Consider the following 9,819-nt stretch of genomic DNA (forward strand, 5'->3'; position numbering starts at 1 on the left):
TGAGACATGACGAATGGCTGACTATGATGGATTTTGAGCAGAGAACTTGGGTGACTGGGGGATGAGGAGTAATGAGGCGACTTCCTTATTTTTGGATATTCTGAGTATGTATCCAGTGCTCTTCTATGTGCATGAATAATGTTTTAAAAAAATAAACTACTTTATGGGGCGCCTGGTGGCTCAGTCGTTAAGCGTCTGCCTTTGGCTCAGGGCATGATCCCGGCGTTCTGGGATCGAGGCCCGCATCGGGCTCCTCCGCTGGGAGCCTGCTTCTTCCTCTCCCACTCCCCCTGCTTGTGTTCCCTCTCTCGCTGGCTCTCTCTCTCTGTCAAATAAATAAATAAATAAAATCTTTAAATAAATAAATAAATAAATAAATACATAAATAAAAACATCCTGGTTGAAGCATTAAAAATTATCATCTTTACTAAATTATCCTCAAACCCCCATATTTAACATCTTATGACATGGGATGTATAGCACTTCTGCTACATCGCTAAGCCCCAAGGAAAATAACTGGTATGAACAAAACTGGCCTTCTTTTTTTTTTAATGAAATGCCATTTTTGCTTGAAGGAATGAATGCCACAGAAACTTGGATTATTTAGACTAGGATATTTGGCAGACAGTTTCTTGAAAATGAACACAAACCTATCACTTCATGAAAATCAGCTCACATGTTACAGCTGACAGTACTTTCTGCCTTGATCAAATGTAAGCTCTCAAAAGAAAATCAGAATTTTGGAAAACTTGTGATCTACCAGAAGCTTGACAGCTTCTCAGTACCCACAAACTTTCCTGTTGGGATTGGGAGTAATATTGAAATAAACGTGAATTTTTGATAATTTGGCTCAATCTCATCAACACTGGAACATGTATATAACTTAGTGAAACAACACATCCCTTAAAAAAAAAATCATGCATTAGTACAAGATCCACTCAGTGTGCAGGCTGGGCCTGTGGATTTTAATGTAACAGAGAAGGACACAGTCAATGATACTATTTCAGGTTCCACTTTGCAAGTAACCTTAGAGAAAGCACAACTTGTGTAGTTTGAATACAGTATCAAAGATGAATATCCAGAATTCTCTGAAAAGGTTATGAAACATAATATTCTCAATATTTGTACAAGGCTGTAAATTTTTTCATATACTTCAACCAAAATAACTCAATAAATGCAGAAACAAATCTGAACATTCAGGGGTCTTCTAATGAGACAGAGAAGAAAGAAAGAGACTTGCAAAAATGGAAAATGTAACAAAATCCACTCTTCTCACTACCCTGTTTATTTGGGGCACTAGTTATTTTTATTTTTCATAAAAACAATATTTCTGTTTTCATGCCAGGGGTTATTAATATGATTCTAGACGAATTAATAAATGTTTGACCCTGTTTTATTCCTACTACGGTAAATATTGATAGATACAACCCACATACACAAAAATACCCTTGGGGTCCTCAGTAATGTGAGACTGTACAGATACCCTGGGAACAAAATGAGAATCACTTACACAGCTCCTGAGCCACGACTCAGGGAGACAGTCACAGAGCGCGCTGTGCAGTAGGTGAAGGGTCGGGGTAAAGGCCCACGTCCCTGGGCCTGCCTTTCCGGGCCTCAGGACCCTAAGCGGTGTCTGGGGCGCGGAAGCGCAGTACTGGGGAGTCCCCATTTCCCTGGTTTCGCCTCTCGGTCTCACAACCTGCCTCAGTATCCAGCCTTGATACTCGTGACGCGACCCCAGGTCGCACTCTCATTGGTCATCGGGTTTTTGCAGAAGCCAATCAGCGGCACCGCGGATCCAGCTTCTAAAGTCCTTACCAGCCCTTTAGGACTCAGTTACTCCTCAAACCCTGAGGGTCTGGGCCATGGGCCCCGGAACCCTCCTCCTGTTGCTGTCGGGGGCCCTGGCCGTGACCGAGACCTGGGGGGGTGAGTGCGGGGGCGGGAAGAAAGGGCCTCTGCGGGGCGGGAGCGAGGGGACTGCCGGGCCGGGACGCGGGACCCCCGCGGAAGGGGCCTCTCCGCCGCCCCCGCCCCAGACCCCCAGCCGCCCCCGGCCCAGCCCCGGCCTGTGCTCCCCCGTCCCTCCCCGCCTCCGTCCTGCTCTCCCCTACTCGGTTCCCCCCCTCCCCCGCCCTCCCGGCCGCCTCCACCTGCGCCCCGGGCCCCGCGGCGGGAGGAGGGTCGGGCGGGGTCTCAGCCCCTCTGCGCCCGCAGGCTTGCACTCCTTGCGGTATTTGGGCACCGCCGTGTCCCGGCCCGGCCGCGGGGAGCCCCGGTACGTGGAAGTCGGCTACGTGCACTACACGTAGTTCGTGCGGTTCGACAGCTACGCAGCGAGTCCGGGGATGGAGCCGCGGGCGCCGCGGGTGGAGCCGGAGGGGCCGGAGTATTGGGACCCGGAGACGCGGAGGTTCAAGCACAACGCACAAGCTTTCCAAGTGAGCCTGCAGACCCTGCGGGGCTACTACAACCAGAGCGAGGCCGGTGAGCGACGCGGCCCGGGTCCAGGTCACGACCCCCATCCCCACTGACCGGGCCGGGGGTCACCCCAACTATCCAGGTCCGAGCGCCACCCTGAGGCTGCGGGACCCACTCGTGCCCAGATCCGGGAAGAGCTCGCGGGAACTTTTAAGCGGGTCTACTTTGTGTTTGGACTTAGTGGCTCGCCAGTCGGGGCGGGGAGGGTTTTCGGGGCTGACTGCTGCGGCCGGGCTGCGGGGGCGGGGCCAGGGTCTCACACCTTCCAGTGGATGTCTGCCTGCGACGAGGGGCCTGATGGGCGCCTTCTCCGCGGGTATGAGCAGTTCGCCTACGACGGCGCGGATTACATCGTCCCAAACGACGACCTGCTCTCCTGGACCGCGGCGGCCACCGCGGCGCAAATCGCCCGGCGCAAGTGGGAGGCGGCAGGTGAGGCTGAACACTACGGGAACTATCTGGACGGTGCGTGCGCGGAGTGGCTCCGCAGGCACCTGGAGAACGCGAAGGAGACGCTGCGGCGCGCAGGTACCGGGGTCACGCGGCCTCCCGGATCTCCTCTCCACTGGGCCTGGCTTCCCGCCAGGAAGGGAAAATGGATTCAGTGTCAGCACCGCCCCTCCCACGGATGGGGAGAGGGAGATCCCCTTGGGTGTTCGTATTCCTAAGAGAGTGACTCACCCAGAGGGCCGATTTCTCTAAAGGGCAGTTGAGAAATCCAGTCTCTCCCGGGAGGGAGACCATCCCTGAAATAACCCATCAGCAGTACCATTTCACGCTGGCAGCCACCTCGTGAACCATGACCTAACCTCTCAAGTCCTTGTTCTCCATCCGAGAACATCTTTGGAGTTCTGACTCCAGGTTTTCTGACTCATTCACTCTGTCCCCAGTCAGGACCCTTAGTGTGCTCTCCCCCTTAGACCTGCAGCGTCCTACCCAAGGCTCTGTCCCTGATTCTAGGACTTTTCAAGGAATTGGAGATCCTTTAGACTACACTGGTTTCTGGGTTTTTTGCTTCTTCCATCCAAACCACTGGCCCTGTCCATCCTCAGGATGGTCACATGACTGCTGTTTCAGTGCCCCATAAAGGTAAATCAAAGCGCGGATTTCCTGATTCTTCCTCAGAACCCCCCAACATACATGTGACCCGCCACCCCATCTCTGACCATGATGTCACCCTGAGATGCTGGGCTCTGGGCTTCTACCCTGCAGAGATCACCCTGACCTGGCAGCAGGGTGGGGAGGACCTGACCCAGGCCACAGAGCTTGTGGAGATCAGGCCTGCGGGAGATGGCACCTTCCAGAAGTGGGCAGCTGTGGTGGTGCCTTCTGGGGAGGAGCAGAGATACACGTGCCACGTGCAGCATGAGGGGCTGTTTGAGCCCCTCACCTAGAGACGGGGTAAGGAGGGTTTCAGTGTATAGTCTCTTCTCAGAGAAACCAGAGACCTTGTGGAGAATTTTGGCAAGATGAGGACTAAGGCTACAGGTCTGGGCCCCTCACCTTCCTTTCCCTTTCCAGAGCCGCTGCCTCAGCCCACCATCCTCATCCTCATCACGGGCATCATTGCTGTCCTGGTTCTTGTGGTCCCTGTGGTGACTGGAGCTGTGATCTGGAGGAAGAAGCGCTCAGGTAGGGAACAGAGCGGGGGGATCTGAGTTTTCTTGTCCCACTGGTGGGTTTCCTAGGTAGGAGATCATCGTGCCTTGTTACTGGGAAGTACCGTCCTCACACGTGGCCTTGCACATTCTGGAGCTGATCACCAACACTCAGTGTAGCAAACACTTGTGAAAATGAAGGACACATTTTCATCCTGGTAATTCTGGTGATGGAGACCTGATTCCCAACTGTCACAGGACAGAGAGGAAGGTCCCTGCTGAGGACAGACCTCCAGCAAGTCAGGTGCCCCAATGACCCCACATCTCTTTCTTCATGTTTCCTGATCCTGTCCTGGGTCTTCAGTCACAATGCTGGAAACTTCATTTTGGACCAGGACTAGGAGTTTCCTCTAGGATCTCATGGCCCAGCCCTGTCCCAGGCCTCTAACATGATACTTTCTTCCCATGGGCTGAAAAGGACCAGGTGAGAGGTGATGTCTCATTGTGGTATTGATCTGCATTTCCCTGATGATGAGTGATGTTGAGCATCTTTTCACGTGTCTCTTGGCCATCTGGACGTCTTCTGGAAACATGTCTGTTCATGTCTCCTGTTCATTTTTTAATTGGAATATTTGTTTTTTCTTTGTTTAATTGTATAAGTTCTTTGTAATTTTAGATAGTAACCCTTTATGAGATATGGTATTTGCAGATGTCTTCTCCTGTTCTGTGGGCTCCTCCTTCGCTGTGCTGGAACTTTTTATTTTGATCTATCCAGTCCAACAGTTTATTTTTGTTTTCGTTTTCCTTGCCTCGGGAGTCATACTGAGAAAAATGTTGCTGTGCTTGATGTCTGAGAAATTACTGCCTGAGTTCTATTCTAGAATTTTTATGGTTTCAGGTCTCACGTTTAAGTCTTTAATCTATTTTGAATTCATTTTTGTGTATGGTTTAAGGAGATGGTCCGGTTTCATTTTTTGCACGTTGCTGTCCAGTTTTCCGAACATCATTTTTGAATAAACAGTCTTTTTTTTCCATTGCATGTTCTTTCCTGCTTTCTCAAAGACAAATTAATCATATACCTGTGAGTTTACTCTGGGATTTTCTACTCTGTCCCGTTGATCTGTGTGTGTGTTTTTGTGCCAGTACCATACTGTTGATGACTACAGCTTTGCAATATAACTTGAAGTCTGGAATGTGATGCCTCCAGGTTTGCTTTTCTTTTTCAAGGTTGCTTTGGCTATTCAGTCTTTGTGGTTCCATACGAATTTTAGGATTGCTTGTTCTAGTTCTATGAAAAATGCTGTTGGTATTTCGATAGGGATTGCATCAATATGTAGGTTGGTTTTGGGTGGTGTAGACATCTTAACAATACTGTTCTTCCGGTCCACGAGCATGGATTGTCTCCCACTTGTTTGTGTCAGCTTCAGTGTTTCCTAGTTTCCGAGTATAGGCTTTTTACCTCTTTGGTTGGGTTTATTCCTGGGTACTTTATTATTTTTTGATGCAATTTTTAAATACCTGCTCATACCACTTGCCCACATGCCTGGCCCTCACCAGGCTCTCCTCTCTCAGGAGCTCCTCCCATGGGGCCCTTCAAGTCAGCAGCCCTCCTCCCTGCTCTCAATACATGCCCCCTCCTCTCCTGTCAGCCTATAATTAAGTTCTTTCAGGGCACGCAGTCCCCCATTCCCAGACCCTCAGCAGTGGTCTCCCCTGCTGTCTCTTGCTGTCCCCTCTCCGCCACTGACCAGAAAACTGCTCCAGGTCCAACTGCCCAGATCCTTTGGTTCCTTGACCCAAGTGGGCCTCACTCCCGACACCTAGTCCCCAAACTGGTTGTTTCTGTCACTTTCCCTACAGCCAGCCTTCTCCCAGCCTGCCTGTCCTGTGCTGGATGCCCCCCCAGCCCTTTTTGGGGGTCTGAACTGCCCCCCCTCCAGTACCAACCTAACCATGCAGATCCTTCTCCAAGGAATTGACCATGGTGTTTTGATTCTATTTTCTCTTTCATCCCCCTTCTTTCTAATAAAAACTACCCTTGGACTCCCTGCCCTGCTGCTCTGAAACCCCTGCCTACTGCTTCTCCCCAGGGTACACTGGCAGGTTCAGCACATCCCCACCTGGGGACTCTGTGCCACTCTTCCCCTTGGGCCTAGGCCCACACCTTGCAGTCCCCCAGGGGCACTGGCCCACCCTAAGCTCCCTTGTGCCTACCATCACCCCCCACAGCCCTTCTGTCTCAGGGCCCCGCCCTCCCTTGGCCCTGTCCCCTCTCTGATCAGCCTTCACCACAGGCAGCAGCCCCAGCTCTCCACCCCACCGTAACCTGCCTGTGCACCACAGCGCGTCCGGACGTGGATTAATCAACATCAGGCCCCCCACTGCCCCTCCCTCCCTGCTGACAAGACCTCTCCTTCACCATGGCCTTCTTGCCCCTCCCTTGGTCCCTGCAGGCCAGACTCTCCCCTTGACCTCCTCACCTTCACCTACCCACAGGAGCCCGTGTGTCCCTCTCCTGGATCCTGTCCTGCGTGTCTGCCCAGCTCCGCGCCTCCTGCCACTCCTTCTTCCCTTTCTTTCCTGCCCCTTTCCTCTCTTCCTGCATTGGAAAGCCTCCTTCCTGTCCCTTGTACACGTGCATTTTCTGCATGTTCAATACTTCAAGCAGCTCAGGACAGCTGAGCTTTTCTGAGAAACATAAGACATGCAGTTACTTCCAGGAGTCAGTTTCATCTGTGGTCTCCTCCCTGCCCAGGAGCCCACGGTCTCTGTTGTAACCTCACGGTGGTGTCCCAGGATGAATCTGTGCATCAGAGAATTTTCACTGAAAGACACTTGGATGGTCAGGCCTTCCTGCACCATGACAACAAGAAAGATGTGGCAGAGTCACCGGGACTAGGGGCAGAAGCAATCTTGGGACCTGAGATGTGGAGGACAGAGACCGAGGACTTGAGAGACACCGAGAAGGAACTCAGAATGAGTCTGGCAGACATCCTGGCCCTGCCGAGAAGAGGTGAGAGTGGGGTCAGAGCAAGAGGGATGGGAGACCCTTCCCAGGGAAGCTCAGGGCAGAGAGCAGGGACCTGTCTCTTTCCCTGGATTTGCCTGGGGGCAGGGGTGAGGACTGAGGGTCTATGGACTTCAGCCTACATGGACCATTACTGAGCCAGCACAGGGAAGACGTGGAGGAGAGCAGGCCAGAGTTTGTCACTGGGGCAGGAAGGCAGAGGGACACAGGACAGGAGAAGTCACTGATGGATGGTGGCCGGCTTGCATTCCCTCCAGGAGATCTGGGACTGGGAGATCCAAGAAAACAACAGCTCCAGGGTCTTCAGGCACTTCCACTGTGATGGGGATATCTTCCTCTCCTGTGACTTGAATACCCATGGATGGACAGGTCCCTGGTCCTCCACACCAACCTCGGTTGTGGAAATCAAGAAGCCTGGGATGTAGATGGCTCTCAAAGCCAGGATTCCTCAGCCCATGTGCAAGGAGAGCTTTGTGGAAGCAGCAGAAATATCTGGAGTCCTGGATGGGCTTCTTGGGCAAAAAAGGTTCAACCCTGGGGCAGAGGCCTTCTTCTCCCCCAGACCTGTTGAGCCTCCCCCATAACCCTGTCCAAGGAAACCCTCCCTGTCCTATGGGATGCACATATGTTCTGTTGGCACTTTGTATTGTGATCTGCCTGTCCTTTTAAAACCTCTGGATAAAGGATAGAGATACCAAGCACGTGGGGACAGAAGCGAATCCTCCCAGGGCTGCCTGGGAGGCTCAGTTGGTTGAATCCAACTCTTGATTGTAGCTCAGGTCATGATCTCAGGGTTGTGAGATTGAGCCCCACGAGGGGCTCTGCTCCGCAGAGTCTGCTTGGGATTCCCTCTCTCTCCCTCCCAGTGCCCCTCCCTACTCATGCACTTTCTAAATAAATAAATAAATAAAATTAAAAAACAAAACAAAACACCAACAACCACTGATCTGAATCCTGTCAGTGTCAATACTCCAGGGAGACAGGGGACACTCCTAGAGAAAACTGAACCAGGGAAGGGGAACGTCAGGTAGGAGAGCAGCCCTCTTCTCTCTGTCTCCCTTAGAGGGGAGCAGGTCTCAGCCATGTGCCTCACTGGCTCTGTGCTTTCTCCCCAGTTCCCCCAACAGTGAGTGTGGCCTTCAGCCAGGCCTTGGAGGGCATGGCCAGCCTAATATGCTGGGATTTCCAGTTCTCTCCGGGGAATAGCTCCCTGACCAGGCTTCAGGATGAGGAAGCCCTGAGCCAGGATGCCCAGCAGTTGAAGGGAGTCCTGCCTGGTGGGAATGGGACCTACTGGCATGGGGGAGGCCATAAGGATTCCCCAGGGGGAGGAGCAGAGGTTCACTGGCTACATGGAAGCCATAGGGAGCCACACCGCACACCCTGTGCTCGCGTGAGCCTGGGGTGACTGTGGAGGGGGTTCTGACTCTGGTCGGGTCAGGAGCCTGGGTGGGGACCAGAGAGACAGCCCATGGTCGTGGGGAGCCCAGGTTAATACAACCCTTCTCCTGGAAAGGCCCTAGCACACCAGCGTGGACGACCGCCATCTGACTGCCGCTGCTGCTGTTGCTTTTCTTACTGTCATCGTGTGTGTCCTTTCTCCAAGAACAAGACATCACCAGCAGCTGCCGGAGCCCAGGGGAGAAAGCCGGGCAGTGGGTGGGATGGGAGGGGCTCTCCTGGGACATGGGGCCCCTCATGTCTCCCTCTGCAGAGATCGGAGGGGATGACAAGCTTCTGTAACAGGAGCTGGAAGTCAGAGTGCTGAGAAGGGCTGGGAGCCATGTGTGTGTCTACACCCTTAGCCCTGCTCAAAGCCAGGGTCACTGGGGCCCTTAAATGGTGAGCATGGCCTCTCTCTGCGCTGGGTGAGGATTGGGCAGTTGGGGCTGGAGCTCCCTGCTCTGAGCTTGTCCCTCCCTCTCTCCACTCTCAAGCTCAGCAGGGCTCCTCCAGGGGTGTTTCCATGTGGGAGGTGGTGGAGAGGTGGTGGCAGGGACAATCTCAGGGTGCAGAGCGTGGACAGACAGCCTCAGGGTTGGGGTCTCAAGAATCCCCTACCCCCCATTTACAAGAAGGTTGCAGTAGGTGCTGCCTGCATTGCCTGGTGGAGCCCCTGCTAGGATCGGGGCAGGAAGGCGCTGGCAGCCTCAGCCAAGCACACCTGGGAAAGATCTGTGATTCCAGGTACAAGTGTGCCAAGAAGGAGCAGGGAAGGCCAAGTGCAGCCTGGGCACCTGAGCTGGGGATGAGGGTGGAGGGCAAGAACAGGCTGCTGTAAACATGGGGTGGGGTTCCTGAGTCAGGTCAAGTACAGACCCTGTTAGAGCCCACTTTTTCTACACTGGGCCTGGGGGTCCCCTGAGCTTTCTGATGTGCTTTCTGGTTAGGAGCTGCTGGCTCAGGGCTAGGGGAGGGAGGAGGCTGAGCTGCAGGTGGGGTCAGTGCCTAAGTCAAGCCTGGCCAACAAGCAGACAACAGCCCTGGTGCACAGGTGCTTATGCAGGTGGGGATCCAGACAGCGATGGAGAGAAGGTGCTGTGTTTGTGACCACCGCCTGGCCTGGAGGAAGAGGTAACAGATACCTGTCTTTCAGGGATGTCCTGTGCTCCGTGGGTAGATGGGTTGGGACTTGAGAGGAGGGAAGGCATTGAGTTTCTGCTCCAGGGTGTTGTCCTGGGATCCTGAGCATCCTGGGATCATCCTGGGATC

The 9,819-nt window shown here is 53.3% G+C and overlaps 1 pseudogene; it reads left to right on the top strand.

The window, feature by feature from the left end:
* Positions 1-1,856: 1,856 nt before the first annotated feature.
* Positions 1,857-8,043, top strand: LOC103665173 (annotated as a pseudogene).
* Positions 8,044-9,819: the final 1,776 nt, after the last annotated feature.

This window comes from Ursus maritimus, unplaced genomic scaffold, assembly GCF_017311325.1.
Source record: "Ursus maritimus isolate PB19 unplaced genomic scaffold, ASM1731132v1 scaffold_30, whole genome shotgun sequence".
Classification (NCBI taxonomy): Eukaryota; Metazoa; Chordata; class Mammalia; order Carnivora; family Ursidae; genus Ursus; species Ursus maritimus.